Raw genomic sequence first — 21,760 nt, forward strand, 5'->3', positions numbered from 1 at the left:
CATTTCTCAGGCGTTAGTATTGTAGCAACTGTTTCAGAGCTCCCAAACTTGTTCTCTTCCAAACTAGGACAATTTGGCAAATAGATCAAAACTTCTGAGATATTTAAAATTAAAGGATAAGTGGCAATAGGAAGAGTTTGACAAGCTGATGAATAATCAGAAAGCTAAAGGAAGAACATCTTAGCAGAAAGTGTCACAGACTAGTAGGCCTCTATGAGATACAATTGAATTTTTCAAAGGTTTACCATCCCTGCAGTTAAAGGATTGGTTTAAATAGTCAGGCAACAAAATGCTGCACAGTTGCTAACATGACTCTGCATTTCTGACAGCAGCAAACAGCACCACGTACCAGTCAATGTCTGTAAATCAATCTGCTAGGAGACGAGTAGTGTTAGATGAATCAAAATTCCTAGTAAACAGTGTATTGTAGAATATTTCTATAATGATGGATACAAATAGGATGACACAGATCTCTGAAGAGAATCCGATAGAAGAATGCAAAGGTAAAACACACAAAGCACAACTTCAGGAGAAAACGATAAAGTTGTAAGAGTCTTGAAATCAAGTTACAAAAAACACCCCAAAAAGTTTGAATAAAGTAGTTTGCCTCTGACAATAGCTTCATAAAAATCTTAGGACAAATTACATACATTAAAATAGCGGTCTGGAAGAGGCATTTTTCTGGACAACTTAGATGCAGAGAAAAGGAGGAAAAAAAAAAGAAAAACTGAAACTTGCAGAAAGCTACAGCTAAGCATTTCTTTTGTAACACACTTCAGTTTCCTAAAGTTGAACAGATATTTATGCACAAACCTGCCTTCAAGTCAGAAACACATATACTCTCCTCTCTCAGTTTGTTTACTTTGCCTTTTTTTAAAATACGGAACAATCATTACGTGTAACACAAAAGCCCCTGAATGCCCTCACTGCGAGCGGGGCCTCTCTGTGCTGAACATATAGTAAAATAACATTCCTGCTTCAAAAAAAATTTACAAGATCCATAGAGACAAAAGACTAAATGCAGAAAGAAACAGAGACGTAGAGGCCAGCAAAGGACACAAAAAAAGGTCGGCAAGAGTGAAACTTATGAGTCCTGTCCCCCTGTATCCAGTATTACCCCTGCAGAGTCAAGAGGTCTCCCAGCGTCGCCTGATCCTTTCTCCCACTCCCAGTAAAAAAGTGTAACATCCTCTGAACTCAGGAAGAGACACGGGACAACAAGAGAAGCTACTCTTGCATTGTGCAGAGCAGAAGTCACCAGTATATAGTCTTCCTCACAAAGCTTAAGTGTAAAGTTCACTTCACTGCAGGAATCAAGCACAAAGATCACTCTATATTTATTTTAACCGAGGCAAAGTTACTGCAGAGGTAATGGACAACCTCACTAGAGGGCCTGAACTGCAACTTCTAACATCAATTTGAAATTATTGCTAGAACTCAGAAATTCAAGGTTTAGTTAATAAGCAATGCTTTAGTAATCAAAAAATAATTCAGGCTATGAATTAATTTGAAATTATAAAACTAGAGAATTTTCACACAGTACTAATTTATCTATCTTTGGCTGCTTTATCGTGCATAGCAATTAATTCTGTATATAGCATTACCCTGAGACATATTTTAAATATGGCTAAAAATTCTATAGAAGACACTACCAACTGTAAGCTGGCAGCAAGAACTATTAAAAATAGTGAATAATGTGTACAGTCGTAGCTTCTGAAAAACTGCCAGATGACAAAGATAAACTAACAAGGTGAGCACCTCACTTGCTATGTCATCTTGTATTTCTCCAAGAATACTACAGAACTTAATTTGGAGCATAAAATAATGTGCTTGTCTAACTGCAAGCACATTTTGTTTTCTAAGAGAAGGCTCTGAGGCCTTTGTATGTTACATTTTGCTATCGTATCGGCCCTTTCAATTTTTTCAAGCTAGAAAGATGCCAACAGGCAACCTGAAACACAGGCGCATAAAAAATAAACAAGTTAGTTTGTGCATCAGTTCCTGTGTGGTTTTAACAGGCATCACGTCCCTACATCTGAGGTGGCACTTCTGATTAGCCAATACCTCAGCTGAGGTTATCAAGTTCTGCCATATACCACATATCCTCAACTGAAAGATGTTCCAAGCACTCCTCACAAAGCGCATATTCAATCTCTTCTTCGCAATGATATACCCTGTCTGGTACTGAGAAGCAACTCATACGTACAGGGAAAACCATTTCTTGTGATCTCTTAAAAGAAGTGAAAAAAGGCAAGCCAAGAAAGCAGGATCAGTTATTTCTTTGACAATGAGTTTTTTAATACAGCTTTTAAAAAAAAGTTATCACCTTGGTGACACACAGAATTGCTGGTCTGTCTTAGAAGAATCCGTCTTTAGGAATGAAGGAACAACTCCACTTAGACACTTTTCAAGCAGAGGTTAGAAGTGGCCTCAACAAGAAAGAGTAAGACTGTTTTTCTGTCTGGGGTTTTGCTGTGCAAGAACACAAAGCATAAACTGAAAGTCAAGCCTGTTTTTCTTTCCTCCTGAGCTTCTACAACTCCAGATTTAAACCTAGATTTTAAGTAGAGATCTAGCAATACTTCAACATCCAACAACTGTATCAGGAGGGTGGCATGCTGGCAATCCACTGGTTCTGGGTGTGGGCTGGGGAACACAGCTGACAGGGGACAGGGACTCAAGGTCCAAGGCCCAGAGAGAGAGGGAAAGGTGCAAGAGCCTCCCCTTGAGTCCCTACAAATAAATAAAAGTCAGAATATCCACAGGTTTTTCAGGAGCATATATGAATAAAACTACCAGACTCGCTACGACAGACGGACCACATCCTTTCCACCCTGAATTTCCCCACCGAAACCCTCCCTCTCCATATTTCTGCTGCCCACTTTGTCTCCCAGCAGGAGGACGCCACTGCTTTGGACCAAGGAAGTTGCTGGATGCACAGCTGCCCAGGTGGGGAGCAAGTCACACCGCAGCAGTGGGGTATCTATTTTTAATGGTAAAATGTTTAAAGGTACACTGTTTTCTGGAGTGGGCTCATGCACATGAGGATAGAGTACTTATTACAAGGACCAAGGTATGTGCAGTCCCTCTCTCAGTAGCACTACTAAACTTATTCCAGGTTTTTGGACCTTTGGACCTCAGAGAAAACCCTCAACATATGTTTTGCAACAATAAAAATGGATAATTTGTTTTTAATATTTATTTATAATCTTTCAGGCAATACCTAATCACAGCAGGATGCTGCTCCTCACTTCCTGACAACTTACTTTGTCTAGCAGTGTCCTGTCAATGGCTCCAGAATGGAACTGCTCATTTCTAAATTGCAGACTCATAATTCTTCACCTCTTCATCATCTATTTTGCTGATAACTTCTAGCAGATTAGCAAGACTTCATTTTCCTTTGCAGAAACTGAACTGTTTATGCTCCAAACTCCTGATGACACATACATAAACACCGTGAAGAAAAAAATACAAAAATTGGCAAGAGATGAATAGGATCTCACTGACAACCTCAATAACCAAGGAGAGGGCAAATAAGTAACAAGATATCACACTTCTATACTGTTAAAAAGGTCACCAGATTATCAACATTTGTTTTAGATAAAGACGGGCTACTTTCCTTTCCAAATCTTTCTTTTATTGTGCTTTCTGTTCCAGCTATATAGAATTTGTGCCAAGGATATACTTTGTCATGTTGCAAACACGAAACAAAATTTAGCTGGCAATTTTTGTTACAATCACCAAGAAGAAAAGCTACAAGGAAAAAAAAAAGTAGCAGACAGACACCCAGACACCACTACTCATCTCAAAGAGTAGGAAAATTTAAGTATGTTCCTTTAAAAAAAAAAACTGAAGGCTTTGCACAGCTTTAACTGAAATCAAATGTGACAAGAGCTCTTGGATGTGCTGCAAAAGACTAATAGCCACAATTTTGTTAAGAATCAAAAAGCTAGTTTGTCACAGCAGCACAACTCTGCACGCAACCTGTACTCTCCAAATACCTGAGCCGGGTACAAATACAAATTTCACCTTGTTATCTGTTGAAGTTCTTTTTCCTCAAGATTCGCTCTCCACAGATGTAGTGTCCTTGTCCTCTATGCAACAAAGCACAATATTCACTGGGAGAATAAAGCTGCTTCATGCAGCAAAGTCCTGCATCAATCTTTTTATACAGTGGGGAAGGGCTGACACCCTACTGCCTTCTGGGGAGAGCATTAACCCTTTGATCTCCGACTTTCACACTGCAAGAAACCTCCTCCCTCAGCCTTTTGAACATGGGCAATGTGCGCATAAAATATATATATGTATGTATGTATATGTATACAGGTACATATGCATATTCGAGCAAGGCTGGATGGTTTGTTGATAAATGGGGCATAGTGAAAAATATCGTAGATATATTTGTTTACATCATGTTTGGGACAAGTGCATCTGATAGGCAGGGAGAAAAATCCATAAATACTTTGCATTGGCAAAAGAACCCTAAACTTTAGCTCAGGATGTCCATGCATCTGCCATCATATAAATGTCACGTCATGGCACACTGCTTTAGATAAGGACAGAATCTGTAATGCCTCTTTGGCAATGTGAATCAAAACTGAACTTGATTTTGATTAAGAAATGTTAAAGGAAATATCAACCTGAGCTCAGAAAACAAATGTCAAAGTGGTGAAGTGCTCCAGGTGACTCTGAATGCAGTCAGTCACTACTGATTACTACTAAATATTTCAAGTCTTACAGTGTGCCAGGAGTTTAGAACTCAAAGGACAAAAGCTGGAGCAAACATTTCAAGCCTTAAGGTGCAATCTTAATTCCTCCAAAGTAATTGGGAATTTTTCCACCAACTTCAGAAGAGTTGAGAATTCACACTGGACACTACATATTAAAGGATAGTGGAAATTCCCAATTTAACTCTAAGTGATCTTGAAAAGACAGAAATTAGAAATATCAAACAGCATGGTGTCCTTGAGCCTAGCTAATAGAAACATTAGCACCAGGTAAAGCTCCTGCACAGTGATGTTGGTGAATCACACATAGATGTATACAAGGACAGTATTTCACCTAAAGCCTTGACTCCACTACCTCTGTCTCCTCTTTAACCTTCCAACACACCAAGTGCACAGACACATCCCACTAAGGCAAGCATGGCAGAGCCCACAGAACATTACCCTGGGACACCTGTACTAACTTCTAGTTACCCTAGAGCCTCTAGTCTTCATTTAAGAGACTTCAACATCAGAAAATTCACCATCTTCCTAAGAAATTGCTTCCACATTTAAATACCTTTATCATTAAAAACGCATATGTTTGGAACTTACCCATTATACCATACTACATTATGTCACTCTTGTAGGGCACAAGCCGCAGTGCTCTTTGAGAAGATACACACTCACCCAAAGCTGAAATCTGTTTTACAATACTATTTACAAAACACAATAAATGTGCTATACCCTGTTTCCATTGGCTCTTTTAACATCCATATGAATAACTAACAGCCTTTTCCTATCACTAGTATTGAAAAGCAACACAGAAAGATGCTTCTCATAAAGCAGCTGGTATCATAGAGAACATACGCATGAAAGCAGCAACTTCTGGGGTGGGGGGGTGGGGAAGAAAAAAAGTAAGTGCATGTTCTATCCCGCTTCTTCAGAGAGTTCACTTTGGACTTTTCACAGCCTCAGAAGCACGCTCACCCCTTCTTAGCTGGCCTTTGAATTGAGTAAAAGAATATGAACTCAGCAGTTATTTCCTAAAAAACACTACTTAGGAACCCAAAGCCTTCAGCGATAGCCACGACAATACATTTTCCTCCAGCCACCACTATTATCAAACTTAATTTTTCTATCTGACTGAAAAGGATGTGCCCCTCACTATTCACATTTACACTTCTGCTTCCAGTGACTTCAGAGCAGACTTTTCTACTTCAGGATAAAAATTCACCTTGGAGTGGAAAGCCATGACAAATTCTTTTGCACTATTTGCTCTGCTTTTACCCCATAACTTGGTTTGATGAGGATCTTCAAATAGGTTTGGCAAAGGATTTGCACTGACTTTCTGCACAGAAATAAGCATCAGCCATGACACAAAAATGCCATCAATGCAAAATGGGATGTAAATGAGGAGTCAGACATTACAAATCAGCCAAAGTAAGCACAGGCTCCATTACAGATGCAGCTAGCAAAATAACCTCATGTTAACGCAACATAAGCCATGAAGTGTCTACTAGTTTATGTTGGTTCCTATCACGTCTGATCCTTCCAGCTGTCACCCAAAGAGGAAACTACAGTAACACATTAGATGGAGAAAGAAAAATTACTTTTTTTAAACTTAGATTTAGAGTAAAAACCACACAGTTTCTCTCATGGATAACACAAATTATTGTAAATACCAGTTTAAAATTACTCTTGAAGAACATGCTTAAAAACAGCAACTTGTTTGAAGATAAACACTTCTTTTAATTGTTCTTCGCTTTATTTATGTAAAGGATAAATGGTAACAAATACTGATATTTTAGAACAAGTCATATACTCAGGACTTGGATCAATAGCCCAGCATAACTAATTCTCACCTGCTTCCTGTATGGTAGCTTTCAACCACGGTAAAAGCATCTATCAGTTGAACTGCAGCTTTGGGAGCAGATCAAGCAAACCCACAGAACAGCACCCTACATGTGCAATCAATGTGCCCATGTGGAGACTTAATATCACATAAACTACCAAGGTTTAAACTCACACCTTCGCTTATTTTGTCATCACTTTTTCATGTTGATAAGTCCTTATTTATATTATTCAATATCTAAAAGGACTGTGGGTTCATATCAAACGTCAAGCATTTGCCAAGGTCTCTGGCTGCACAAATAAAAGCTACATGCCAGAAATGTACTTTCAGAGGCAATATGCTAGGTACCAGCTACAAAGACACTCAACAGAGTATGCAAGTGCACAATGTGAATTTCTACAACCATTTGCTTTTGCTATTGATCAAAGTTGGTCTCTGCAAAAAGGGAACAAAACTGTGTTACTCAAATGCTTAGAAATAAGAAATGTGCTTTGTTCAGAAAAGGGATGGAGGAACAGAAGTAGACATGCACATCAATGAGAATAAAAAAATGAAAGGGAGCGCAGGAAAATCTGATCTTTAGAAAGAAAAAAGATGCCAGCAGAGAAGGACCACAGACATGGACATGAAACCAAGTTTCCATGGCACACTGATGGAGAATCCAAACAGAAAGTTCATCTCTGTGCCAGGGATGAGTTATCCTGCAGGTGAATCAGACGTATTGTGTGGGACGAGAGTGGCTGAAGTTCAAGCCACCAGCATTTCTGATACAACTCCAGCAAAGCGCTGGACAGCCTCGTACAATCAGTCACATATGTGAGCCCTGGGGAGCAGCCATGCCACAGTGCAGCAATTGAACACACAGATGAATGTTTCCATGTGTTTCTGCCTTGGGCTAACAGAAACAGCAGCAACAGCAAGCTCAGCCTGATGTGGGAATAAAGGAGTAAATTTTCAACTAAAAAGGAGTTGGGGATAAGAGCAACAGTTACCAAGAAGAGTCAGGAGTTAATAGAGTAGTAACAGAAATCAGAAGCTCTGAGATATCATCCCACACAGATTGTTTCTAACAATTCATGAGACAGGAAGGAAGATAACTTTAGTCACCTACAGCAACTGATACCTCTAAAATCCCTGAAATACATAGTCTGAAATAATTATTAAAACATAAATCCTCACACACGCACGCCAAGCAAGTAGTCTTTCCTTTTTATAATTATTTTTTAAACACAATAGCAGATCTTGTAGTGACAAGCAGGGTGTAAGTGGTCAGATTTCTCAAGCTTGCCTTAAAGCCTTAACACACATGTGCTCTATGATACAAACTGTGACCTCATCTTTAGGTGAACTGTGAAAGCTAAGATCAGGGCATCTTGGAAGCACCCTCTGCTCCCAGGGCACATTCAACACTGTGGCTCAGGTCCATTGAAGAATTGGGCATTATTTCTGGCTTCACCTTCCCACCTACATTGTCAAACACTGTTCTGTAAACCTAAAGATCTTAGTCTCACAACAAATTGCCTAAACAAGGAAAATAATTGGAAAAAGGGTAGGCAGGGAGGCAGCCTCATCAGTGTAGTAGCAAAGGGATGCTGTTACTAAATACAGACTGCAACCAATTCATAGTTACTTCTCTTCTGTTGCTTGAAGAAATTTTCTTACAAAATTGTTAAAATTGGCATAATCAGAGTTTAGCCAGAATTAAAACACCTGTAAAGGGTTTCTGTACAGTGCTGGTTTTGACTCTGTTTTCACCGAAGTATAAGCCAAATATCTGCTCCCCAGAACTGTGGGCAAATGCACATTCACACAGTTCAGTCTGGTCCTCCAGGAACTGGGCACAACCAGCAGCACACGACAGTGTCAGAATAGCTGTCTGGCTAATTTAACACCTTTAGGTAATTCATTAAATGGTTAATAAACTACTAACACAAAAAGTATTACTCAGCAAGCCCATTCAACTTTGCAGGAAGTTTTCTTGAGTAAGGCTGAATTGTCTGGTCAACAGATTTCTGCACACAGAAGTTTAAGTTGCAGCTGAGTAATGTCTTTAGTTGTGTAGTCTTATGAACTGTATCACCACCGAGGAAACATCTGTGTTCATTTTGTTTATTCAGCTAGCCTTAGAGCATTAGGGATAATAGAAAAGCTTCTTCTCAAGGACTTAGTGCTCACAACGCAGCAGCAGGAATGGCCTAAGGTTTTGGGGTTTGTTTTTTTTCTTTTCCCCCTTCATACACACACAAAAGGACTACTCAAGGAGACTCGTAATCCTACCAGAAATATTAGGTTTGCAATACATTAGGTATGTTCAGAAGATACTCATATTTATGTTGATATGTGCAAACCAAAGGACTTCATAAGTATCAGTGTTGAATCCTTAAAAATAAAATGCACAAGACTGAAGCAGCACAAGCTTCCATTAATTGCAAGCGAACACCAGGCTGTGGGAAACGTCGCCTTCCACTGACTACCTCCAGGCTGAGCACAGGTTTTAGGCCACAGATGTGTGCCACTCAAGGAAAAATTATCCTCATTACAGATATAGCAGAAAGAAGATAAAACATGTTGCCTTCCACCAACCGCTCTGAAACAGAAACAGCTGTTGCAGGATGAGCCAGGCACAACCCCAGCCCACAGCAGTAGTAACAAAATCTAACTGGCAGGCGGTTACGATCACCGTTCAGATCTGGACCATCCGTCCCACCAAACCAGAGCCTATCAGATAGCTGAAGCGGGAGGGTCTCTTCTCTTGTGGCAGGAAAGATGCTAGCACAACCCACCTGCGTAGGTTAAAGGCTGGCAACTGTTGTATCAACAATCATTTTTATTTTTGGCTAAAACAAATTCAAGACTCTGAAACTGAAACAAAGAGAAGAAAACTTGACTGCTTCTGGGAGACCTATGTGGGGTTACGGTGGGCACGTGTCTAACACACAAAAATTGTGTAAGATGTTTTTTGCACTGGTATTGGAATAAGAATTTGTCACAGCAAAAAATCTATGCACTCTCCTTAGTCACAGTAATCACCAACAGGTATTTTGGCAAAAAAACATCTTAGGCTTTTTTTCAAATACACCTTCCCTTCTCTATTTTCCAGTGAATCACTTGTCAGGTTATAAATGCCCTTTAAACCCTCAAACTCCTTTGGTTGACTGGTCTATCCAGGATAGTTGCCTTCCCCTAAAAGAATCAGACAAGGAAGTTTGGCAAGCATTGCCTCTTAGTACAGCTTCAATATGTGTTTGTAGTCTGCCAGGAAGTGGTACACGCAAACCAGGTTCAGTATCCAGTGACTTAGTCCTTCCGTTTGACTAACAGGAAGCAGAGACAGCCAGCCCTATATTTTTCTCCTCCACAAGAAGGCCACACAGGCAGCATCTTGTAAAGCTGGGAGTTCAATCTACATCCAGTTGCTGCCACACAGCCTTAGACACAGCACCTTTCTTCTAGACTCTAAGGTTTTGTTTTATTTTTCATCAAAGTTAGACCCATAGGACCATAGAATCATTTAGGTTGGAAAAGACCCTTAAGATCATCAAGTCCAACTGTTAAAAACACCGTTAAACAACTGTTAAAGGCTGACACGCTGTACAAACTGAGCAGAATACAACACAATTCTTCAACATAAATGTTTGCAGTTTAACTAAGGCAACCCCAGGCGGACCAACACCATGTACAAGTAATCTGGATATCTCCTTAAACAGGGATCAATACATTTAAATTAAATTTTAACTTAGGTAATCCACTTGAATACAAAGCAGGCATTTTAAGATGATTCAAAAACCGCACCCGTTCATTTCAAAGCTGCCCCAAAGTAGTCCACCAGTAAACACTTACTGAATTGTATGACCTCTTAAAAGCTGACTGAGAGTAGCAGAGGAAAAGCATAATGTGACATAGATGGATTTAACACACCTTCCATCAACGTAGTGTTTCCATGCATCAAGCATAATGCAAAACTCAGAGCGCAGCCTCCTGCGTGAACATCTTTAGTAATTCAGCATGGGATGAAATCACTAACATTGCACAACCTGGAAAAAGACCCAACAAGGTCAGCAGAATATTAAGGGCATTTAAAAAAAAATCCTGAATTACAAGTTTCAGCACTCCTAAGAACACTAAAAATGGACAGTGATTGTTAAATAATTCCACCACTGCCAACAGAAACATGCAGGAACTCAAGCTGTACCTGTCCAGCCCCATCAATCTCTCCTGTCACAGGTAATCTCCATTCTGGACAGAGAACAGGAATGAAAAGTTAACAGAATGTTGTATATTATTTTGATTTTAAGTTACTGCTTAACAGAAATAATCATATCAGATTTATATCAGTTTTAAGTTTTACAGAGCCAATATTTATGAGAGCCACTTAAGGAAGTGTTGCTATCAAACACTTCCTTTTCTTTTTTTTTTAATATCATGGAATACTTTAGGGCAACAGAGCAACATTTATTTTAAGATTCTTTTCAGTTTAACAACTTAACTGAAAATGTAAAAGCTATATAAAAAACCCCTAACACAATCATATTCATAATTGCCTCATTTTACATCCGAGTGCACTCCAGCTCCTAGTGAAGACAGCCAGTGCCTCTGAAGAACTACAGGTTATTCTCAGTGTACTATATTATTCGAGCTCTTGCACACCTATGTCTTCATCCTATAGCAAACATGAGTGCACTGAAAAAAGTGAAATTTAGTTGGAAAAGGCGTCTCAAAATTAGTCCTGCAATATAGACAACAGACAGACAATAATCTCTCGCACATCATGCTTACACAGGATAATGATCAAAGTCTGAACTAACACTAAACATGAAGATTTTCAAAACTGACTAGCTACTAAAAGAGCACAAACTTGATAAAGCGTTGATTTGCCAAGTCCTAGGTTCATTTAAAGTAGATACTGCAAAGCAAAATACTTCAAAGCAACAGTCAGTCTGGAAAATCCTGGCCAAATCACCCAAATGGGCAACTCTTGCTTATATTACCTGACACAGAGACTCACAAGTACTTGACCACTATGGAATACAGGTATGCATGCGTGCCTCTGTTCACATAAGAATTGCAAAATCTAGACCCAAATACATTTTATCCCAGTAAACAGGGAGGGGGTACCCAAAAACAATCACCATCTCTCTACTAAAGAGACAATTCAAACTCCTATAGCACCTCCGCATCACTATGAAACTACCATCCTAACCATAGCAACAGATTTAAACATTGGAGGATACATTTTGCTGCCTGCAGGCAGCATAAAAACCACAAGTGCTGCAGAAATGTTTATTTTAATCAAACAGGAAACAGTCTTTCAAACTGGACAACTACAAGTTAGGAAGAAAACAGCTCACCAATGACAGCAAGCAAGGAAAACAAAACCTCACCAATTTATTCAAATAAGAAACTGTTCCATAACACAGTTACTATTTACCAAGAGTCTAGTAGAGACCTGAAGTACTTTCCAATTACATTAATACACCTCCTAAGCAACTGGTCTACCAACAGAGTCCCAGCTGAGTTACTGAAGTCAACACCTTAATTCCCAGTGACTTCAAACTAGAGCTTGAACCAGCCTCTGCAACCACTGAGAAAAACTTCCAGAAATGCGAGTGAATTGTTCAAGGAGGAGGAACGACGACTATGTTAACACTAATAACAAAATGCAAACATTTACTAACAAGCAAAACAAATAGCACCTTTCTCATTGACTACCAAGTGCTTCAAACCACTAAAGAGGTTTGTTTAGGTGGCAGACTTCAGAGCAAAACCTGGCTAGGTCTGGTAACTAAACTGGAAACAGAACCCAGAAGTTGAATCCCGGACAGTATGAAATTCAAGGGCTTCCTTTCACTTATCCCTTCCAAGTGACACACACTCCACAAACAGAAAGCATCAAGACCATAGTATATGACTGTTGAACACCCATTACAAAATTATAGTGACACTTCAAAAGCAGCCAAATGCTCCATCAGTTGTTGATATATCCACATTGTCCAAATACAGAGTCCTACAAGAATCATTTGACCTGTGGGACCCTTATTTTCCTCTGCCATTACATTCATTCATGAGTTCTTGATATGATAATTACTCCAACTTTACATCAGTGCAACTAGAAAGTGAAAATCCCCTGAAGGATTTAAACTACTGAATGACATATCCTATTGATAACATTCTGATAGCATGAGATCGTTGTTCAGTTTGACAGACTGGTGATGGTACTAAAATGGACAAAAACCAAACCACCTTAAATAACTGCATCAAACTTGTCAGAAGTCCAGTAAAGCACTTTTTGCTTATATGTTTGTCAGTATAAAGACAAACAGACTCTGTTATCTAACTTTCACATAAAATACCTTTGGGTCAAATTTTACTGTGTGAAATATGTGCATAAACCTGCGGATCCCATAACAACTGCAGAACCAAAGTCCCAGGCTAGGTGAACCTACCCAAAACATCAAATAAGCCTTGCTCTTTCTCTGTGTCAACTACCTCTCAAAATGAGCACTCGGTATAAGATTCATTTCTGGAAAATTCCTGTGCTCTGAAAGCGTGATAAATGCATTTAGATTTATCCAGTTTTTAAACTGGTTGTGCTCCCAGAGGTCCCGCAGAGCTCTACTGATGACCTCTGACTTTCTGTTCTTCCCTATACAGAAACTTGTCCTGCAATTTAAAACCTGAACTCTCCTCCTTCCCATTTCATGAGGCATTTCGCTGAAGCTCTAAGCAACAGGAGCAAGCATCCCAAAATTCGCACTCCAGATGCCTACTGCAGCTTCACACAAGGGGGCAGGCAATGGCCAGGGCTGTTTGCTTTTCTTAGATATCCAGGGGTGAGAAAAATCAACTTCAAAAGAAACCAAACAGAAGAATACCATATTTTATAACTGAGGCTTGCGGATGAGGAAGGGAAATCGCTGTTTACACTATCTGGAAAATGAGCAGATTTGAGACCATCTTTTTCTAATAAATCGTCATTTATCACTTGCAGTCACTAGCACAGGAGGTCATGCAGTGTCAGTCTGGCTACTGTAAATTTTTAATATTGAATTAGATTAGAAAGGCTCAGGAAAGTGTAATGGTAGCTAGAGTGCTACCTGCTAACGGAAACTTTCCTTCGGTTTCAATATTAACAGGGCCTAACCTGGTCTTTTGGGAACAAGATGACATAATCTTGCTATGAAGTCGCAGACACAGCAAACATCACAGTGGTAACTACAGAAAGCCAGACAGCCATGAGCTTATTACACCATTTTATCATTGTACTGCCATAAAATACTATCTCCTATTTTAATCATATCTCCATTATTAGAAACATGAACACAGGGATGATGACCAGCCTGTAAGCCAGACTGCGCAGGAATCTCCAGCTCCCTCCTATGGGGAGCTGCGCAACACACGGGCCCTGCCATGTACTGGCACATGACATGCCAGAAATACAGACACAAACGTCCTCATCTGTGTGCGCAGAGCTAAAAGAGCAGGATTCAGATGGTTTTACGAGAACATTTCATAATCCTCCTCCCGCCGCCCCCTACTCAGTTAGCAGCTCAGTCAGAGCCAACTACAGTTATAATTATCACCATAATTATTATTTTAATAAGAACCAACGACTTATCAAAATATTGCGCTGAAGACTTGCACATCTTTTCTTGTGAGACTGCCAAAAAGCTAGTTCATTGCTGAGGTACCGCTCCATGTACAGTGCTAGCAGACAGCACCTCCAAGTTTCTATTTATGCAACTGAGTGACTAAACCCAATTCAAGTGAATGCCAAAATGTAAGCAATTTGAGGCACAGTAGCTGTGCAAAGTATTATTATTCTCCTGGTGTATACACTCTAACAGCTTTGTTTACTACACTTACTCCTCTTCTGCTTGTTTGCTTGGGTTTTACATACTGTAGGCCAAGTTGCTGAACTTGGATGCCTTAAGGTAGCCACCTGAACCCATATTTACATATTTAAACATCTGTGTCAGGCATTCATAAAACATTTTAAGTGCATAAGCAAGCCTGTAGGCATCTAAGTCAATATAATTAGGTGCCTAGATTTATCTCCAGCTACCCAAATGTGGGCCTCTGCAGGCAACAAGTTGCTATTTTTTGTAGGCGTATTTTTTTTTACCAGGTAATATTAGCTTGGTAAGAGATTATTTGTTCTTCACATGCTTGTTCAAGATGACCCCAGTCCAGGTCTCTGGTAACACTCCATTTCTACAGAGAAGTCCAACTTAAATTTTCATAATCAGCAAATGGCCTTTTAGCTAGTTACAGCTCCAGGTACGCAGCCAGATTGACGGAAAAGTTCCTCAGTTAAAAAGATAACTAATGATCCTGGCAGCTGTGAGGCTCTTCATCAAGGGTGGCCAGCTGTCATCCTGGTAAGTTTACAGATAGAACACATGAAACAAGGACACTACATGCCTCTATGACAAGCAGCTGCACATTTCTGAAGAGCCAAAAATTTGCCATGGAAACGTCATTTTTCAGGTTTGTCTGTTCATCTCCCAAGTAAGGGTCAACGGACTGGATATAATTTCAGGGAACACGATTCACTTCAGTCAATACAGCCACGACCTCCATTGCTTTTTCTTTCAAAGATGTTTCAACTGAACCACGTGTGCGCCTGAATCAGAGTACAATTACAAAGAACAAAGCTAACTACAAACACGCTGAGTTTTAAGAACAAAACTAAAGGCCTCTCAGAAATTCAGAGAGCATGAAATCCAAAACTCACCGTTAAGAAAAGTCAGCAAATAGCATCAACTCTAAGAAAAATACTCAGACTCCACCAACATAACTGAACCAAAAGTACATCTGAAGGGCAAGCAAAGGCTGCAGTATGAAGTAAAAATGAGTGTCCATGACTCATTCAACCAAATCCAAGTTAAACTAAAGTTTGCAGTGTCACTCAGCTTTGTAGAATTGGTTTAAATAAGCATCCCACTTACTCTCTAATAATATAGCAGAATAGCAATAGAGCAGTAGCTTGAAAACAAAACATATCTGGGAAGTATTCAACATCTGACCTCAGAGTCAGCCACATACTAGTGTGAAATCATTTTTAGCTAACTTTTTTACTAAACTGATATTCATTTCTTGTGAAGTTTAATTTAATTTCCAAAAAAAAAAAAAAAGAAGCCATTTATAGACATGTTATAAATAGTTCATCCCTTGGAGGAATCCTCTAATCATCTCTAAAAATAAGAAGTCACATGATTTAGGTGTCCTGCATTGACCCTTTTGGTACTTCACATAAAAGGATCACCTCTCCAAGGTTACACCGTATATAAGTTTAGGCAACATTACATGTTGCTCAATGTTTATATCCACATGATTAGAAAGCCTGGTCTCTTCACTTTTAGCTCATACTCAAACTCAGCAAAGCATTCAGTCCTGTTTCTGTGAAGCCTGGGAATAACTCCATAGGAGGCACAGGTCCACAGGGTATTGAGACCATTTTCTGCTTCCAAGTGAAGCCTGGAAATTTCCTTTATCTGCCTGAAAACAGCTGGGCAGCCAGTTTATAATACTAGTCTCTTGCTGATTTCTTTCTTGATCCATCCACGCTAATCAATCCTTTGACTCATCCTACCCTTAGGCTGTATAATGCCAATCACAGAGAAATTCTGATTGGTGAGTGGAAATCACTGAAGAAGAGTTTGTGGGAGTCCTGTGCTGAACGGCTCCCTGATGGTAATACTGCAAAAGTTACACTCATGACTCTTGTTAAATGCTAGCAGCTATACTTGCTATTCAGCCTGTAAGCTCTTCAAGGCAGGGACCTTTCCTCACATGTGTCTGTAAAGCTTCTAGTGCCCAGATGGTGCCATACAAATGAATAATAATTATATTTCCATGTAGACCATTATTGTGCATAATGTAAATTACTTTCACTGATCCGAGAGGAAATCATTTTCTCATTTTGAAATGAAAAGAGAGAGTAAAAATAATGATTACTTCTTTGACGCTATTATTATAACAATAATTACATTTTTGGGTCCAGAATCCTCAGCTGGTCTGTACTGACTTTAGTGGAGCTATGCCAATGCATGGCAGCTGACAAGTGGGTCCCAGTCTTTGCTGAAGATCTCAAACTATTTCATAAGGACTGATTATTTCAAACCCACAACACTTCCGTGAAATATGGTAACTCAAAATTGAGCACACTTTGCTGACTGGAGAAGAGAAATGCCAGACCTGGTGTGCAAAGGAATGAATTCCACAATACAGGTATCTGAGCATCACTCCCACAGCCTCTCTCTCTCACCAGGGCAGAGGAGCAGATTTTTGCAGAGATTCAGACCTCAAGCGAGCTGAATTGCCTTCCGGAGGCACTCATCTCTCTCCATTCATTAGAAGGCCCTAGACTGCCTGAATTTAGCACCCCAATGTTTGTGAGATTCAGTCCAGACTTAAGTGCTCAAAAGGGACAGCAGTAATCACCAGCACGAAACGTGAAAGGGGCAAATAAAGTTGGAACCTGACAGGGCTCAGTTCCTCTGGAGGAAAAAACCCAGAACACAATTACCAGACCAAAGAGGAGTAAGTCTGGACAGCCAATAATTGAAAACCCCAAAACTACATGTCGCTTTCAGCTATGTGGCTCTAAACACTTTGCTACAGATGTCAAAAGGTTACTGATGGGAGAAAGCAACCAGGATTCCAACTTTCCCTGCTCCAACAGAGCACAGTCCTGTTCAACACATACTCTGTGGCACAGCACCAAAGGCCTACCATTACTTAAAAAAAATGAAGAAGGACTGAGGTTCACAGGTCTAAAAATCAGACTCAAACACTTGAAAATACCACTCCTCATAAACTGCACTAATACGAGCAGTTACATATGCCTGCACTCATGCACCCTGCATGTATCCATGCAGGGATGCTCCTGCATCTGCCCAATTCAGACATGCCATTGGCCTAAATTAAAAAAAAAAAAAACAAAAAAAAAAACACAAGACATTGTATCCCATTTAAAGAGTCACTGGAAAAGATCCAGTGAAGTGCCAGAACTAATTTTAACACCGTAAAGAAAAAATCAGGAAGTATTTGATTAAAATTAATCCTTGAGGTTATATAATTTGACTGCTCCTACAAATTAAGTTCACTTCATGCTTTCATTGTACTCCTCTCCCTTCATCAAGCACTGATAAGATGCTGTATCATATACCATGGACTTTCAGTACTGAAGGGGAAAAATATTTTGAAAAATATTTCTCAATACAGCTGAGACGTGGTAGGTAATGAGGGCCTTTTACACCAAAAAGTACCCGTTTTGCAATAGCTGACAAGTAAATGGGATTCGTATGTCTCCTGTACAACAGCTGGTCTTCTCTTGCTAAAAAATGAAAACGCTTCTATTTCAAAGGGAACATCTGCAAAATCCCAACATACATTAAAGAATAAAAGAACAACACAACAAAAATACACCAGTGGCCTGAAAAAGACTTCCGATGGCACAACCAATTAACACAGATTCATTTCATATAATACCTTCCCACATCCCCACAGAAAAGATGCTTAGCGAGGTAACTGCTGCAGGAGTCCATCAATCTAATCTGGTTCTAATACTCTTCTTAAATAATGCATACATTAGTTCTCTGTTACTGAAAAGATTTGTTTGTTTTATTAACATGTGCCTTGTTAAGTGCTAAGACTTCGTAAAAATCGTTATGCAGCTTCTAGCTGCAGATGTATTGTCTCCCCCCTTTCCCATTACAAAATGATTGGTTGTCTTCATTCTCCTTTTCAATTGTTATTAAAGGTGTACTGCAGCGTGATTAAGCCCATGTTAACAAGCAAAACTGTACTTAATGGTCAAGTCAGTACTATGGACCCATTCTCTAAGAAATGTATCATTTTTGGCCACATAATAGCTTGATGCCGTTAATTTTATTCACAACCTAAGGTACCTTAACTAAGCTGTTTCACCGAGACCAGCAGGTGTACTAAAACAAGGGAGGACCCAGCTTCCAGAGCTTGATTCACACTGGACTGAAGTTTAACATGTAAACAATTAGCTCATATCAAACTCCCTTACACCTTTCAGATATGGACTTTTTCCTGAAAACATTTCTTCTGTTCAGAGCTGAAATTAATGAGGCCACATGTCTACATCAACAAGCCACTTACGGGAAGAGATGTTTAAATAGGTATCATCTGGTTGTGTCATAATATATGGAACCCATGCATGCACCAATTTAAGCAAAAAGGATAAATCAGGAGTGAAATAATTCTTTTTTTTCCTGCAGTCTCTCTTGTTTTCTGAAGCTTAACAAATTATTTTATGTTTAAGTGCAACTTTGTAGAGTAAACTCCCAGCAACTACAGAGAGTCTTCCAGTGGAAGCCCAGTTCCTTAGCCAAGGCAGGAGCTCACTCCTTCGACGCCCACCTTGCTACCGCCCCAGTACAAAGCTATGCTTTAATCCATGGGCTATACTAAAACCTGTGCACTGTGCAGAAACTCATTTGTTAAGTACCTCCCACATGGAAAACGCACTGATGCTTGGCAGAGGGTAGGTCCAGGCTGCGTGTTTGTTTCTGGCAAAAGAGCGCTGGGAATCCACCTGCAGAATCTAAACATTATAGGAGCAGATACTCTTCAAAAGAAAATTCTCTTGTTTCCAAACCTGAAAAAACACCAAGCTTCTGCTTGATACGCAAGGTGAACTCTGCACCATTCTTACTTTGGGGAAGCATTTGGAAAAGGTGGGAGAAAATATTTGATGGATGGATTCCAGAGAAAGTGGAGTAAAGTTTCATGGGTTTTCTTTCCTGTATGACTCCCCTAGTTTTCTACAGCATTATGGAGTTGCTGCTACTTTGTATTCAGTTACAACAACTGATCACAGTTTTCATAGCTGTTAGTGTTGAGTAGAGTAGCAGACAGATGCCTTTCCTAGTTTCAGCAACCAAGAGGTATTACAGAGTTTGGGCACACATTATAATAACTTCTGGCTTCTTGCATATTTAACTTGGGGGAGCTCAGCATGCATCACATAAGTGAGCCAGGAGGAACAAGCAAGAAGAAATATAACCTGCTTGAGCACATTCAGCTGACCAGCCTGTGGAGTAGCAGACCCAGCCTCACTCTCCACATTCCCAGGAGAAGAAATACCACATTCCCCACTAAAGAAATGAAAATAAGGAGGAGAGGCACTAGTGATCCTCAGGACTGTCCTCCCTAGCTTACCTTTCGCTTGGAGTTAAAACAGATAATCCTCACTGTCCCCAAACACACAACACTTTCTTTTCATTTTACAGTTCTGAACATTTTGAGCTATCGATAGTTATGTTTGGTTCCTTTGACAGCTTCATGCTGAAAGAAACACGCATCTCTCTAAAATGAATACACAAAATTTCAGACTAAAGAAATGCTTTGATCCCACACCAGCAGGCAAGAGCTATATTTCACTCAGCTGACACAGTAACAATGCACTGGCATTTTTGCTTTATGGCAAAACAGGCAGTAATGAAAACCCAACAGTGCCACGGGGCACAAAGGAGCATTACGTACCCACAGCCATTGCATCCAATGCCTAATGCCAAGGCAGAGGCCACAGCTGGGTAACGTGAGCACATCACTGCAATGCACAACTGCCTCTCAGTGCAACACTGGGTGTGAGCTAAGACCACAGCAGATGCTCTGCTGTCACATCCCTCTCATCACCAGCAGCCCTGAAGCGGGGATTTGCATTCCTTCTTCCTCCCTTTGGGCTCCCAACACACAACAAGCCCCTTCCACCATCGGTAGCAGGCTGCATTAAAAAAGCCTGAGAGTAAGCTGCATGCTTACGGTATTTCGCAAAAAGCTGTTGCATACTTTTCAAAGATAAAGACCCTTACAGAAAATTCAACCTGTTCTCAGAAAGTAGTTTAATTCTCGCTTGCTTTCGATGCTTGAGTTTTGCTGAATTAATAAAGCTTGTGCAAAGGGTGATGAACAGCTGCAAAAATGGTACACATTACAAGCACCCACTGAAGTCATCGCTACCGATACAATTCATACTTCTTTAAAGATATCTATAACCTGGTTTAATTAAATGTGGAACAACTGCAGGAAACTGCTTATGAGTAATGAAAGCTCCAGATGTAGCTGGCCAGGGGATCTAGCACAGTAAACGTTTTCAGTTGCAAAATAGCTCAACTCAAAATTGTTTCTTCCTGCCAAGTTGGCAATTCATATTCAATTATGCATAGGTACAGTGGCATTTTTTACTACATTTTACTACAACATTTTTTACTACAGTACGATGTAATTTCATTTTTCAAATGAAATTGCTTATTACACGTTATCTGACAGCATTTAATAAAAGTCTAAATACCTCTTAAACACCTGGTTCAAAGGACTGCATTTTTGTTTTCCCCACGGAAACAAATTACCAAATCCTCACGCTACTTATGTCCAGCTCAGTAAAGTAAAATACATACCACCATTTTAGTCTTGTACATTGGTCAGAGACAAAGAAAAAACAAGATAAATAAAGACACTGTAACTTCAGATAGCAACTTTCAGACAGAGGTTTGAGAAGCGCTATCTTCTGCAAGGTGTCCAAAATCTGGTTTGTGTAACCTTATTTAGTATAAAGGCTCTTGTAAAGGCAGCTATCAGGGCATTCGTGTGTTAAAGGCTCTCTTCGTAGCGAAAAAGAGCAATCAGGTACTACATCACAGACAAACTTCTATCAGCCTTTTGAGAAAATACTCCCCAAAGATGGATTAAACACACCACTTCATTAACAGACCAAAGACACATTAAAATTAATATTCTTTTTTGGTTAAAATCCAAGACAGAAATCTTAGAAAAATCCTTGCAGGTTCTCTCAGACACGCTTAACCCAAAGTCACTTGGATATAATGGGATTACTGTATTCACACCCATCACCTTTTCCAACTGTTGCAAAACAATCTGATATACACAAACTATGGGAAACTTGGATTAAGAAGGATAATAACTTTGCTCAGGCAATACATAAGTTATATTGCAATGTGGAAACAAAGCAACATAAAAAAAATACTCTTTCACACTGATTCTATATTCCATTAAACAGAGATTTTCCTCATGAATTGAGTCTGAAATGAAAACTGGGCCTGCCTCTGAGACAAGTAACATAGGTAGGATTCAATAAATCAACATTTGCATGTCAGGAGTGCCTGGGAACTTCACCTACCAATTTAAGCAAGCTGTCAGTTTGTTAAGG

At 39.7% G+C, this 21,760-nt stretch overlaps 1 protein-coding gene across 3 annotated transcripts in view; it reads right to left on the bottom strand.

Annotated features, from left to right (window-relative positions):
* The window catches only part of XYLT1 (xylosyltransferase 1), a 204,887-nt gene that overhangs the window by 180,727 nt on the left and 2,400 nt on the right, over positions 1 to 21,760 (bottom strand). Inside the window, exon 1 of one of the 3 annotated variants that reach the window (XM_054210999.1) lies at positions 1,118 to 2,647. The exons of the other annotated variants lie outside the window; for them this stretch is intronic. The gene's annotated coding sequence lies outside the window, so the exon portion shown is untranslated. Of the gene's footprint in view, positions 1 to 1,117; positions 2,648 to 21,760 lie in introns of those variants that run through there. 3 annotated transcript variants of the gene reach the window in all.

Source organism: Rissa tridactyla, chromosome 8 (assembly GCF_028500815.1).
Source record: "Rissa tridactyla isolate bRisTri1 chromosome 8, bRisTri1.patW.cur.20221130, whole genome shotgun sequence".
NCBI lineage: Eukaryota > Metazoa > Chordata > Aves > Charadriiformes > Laridae > Rissa > Rissa tridactyla.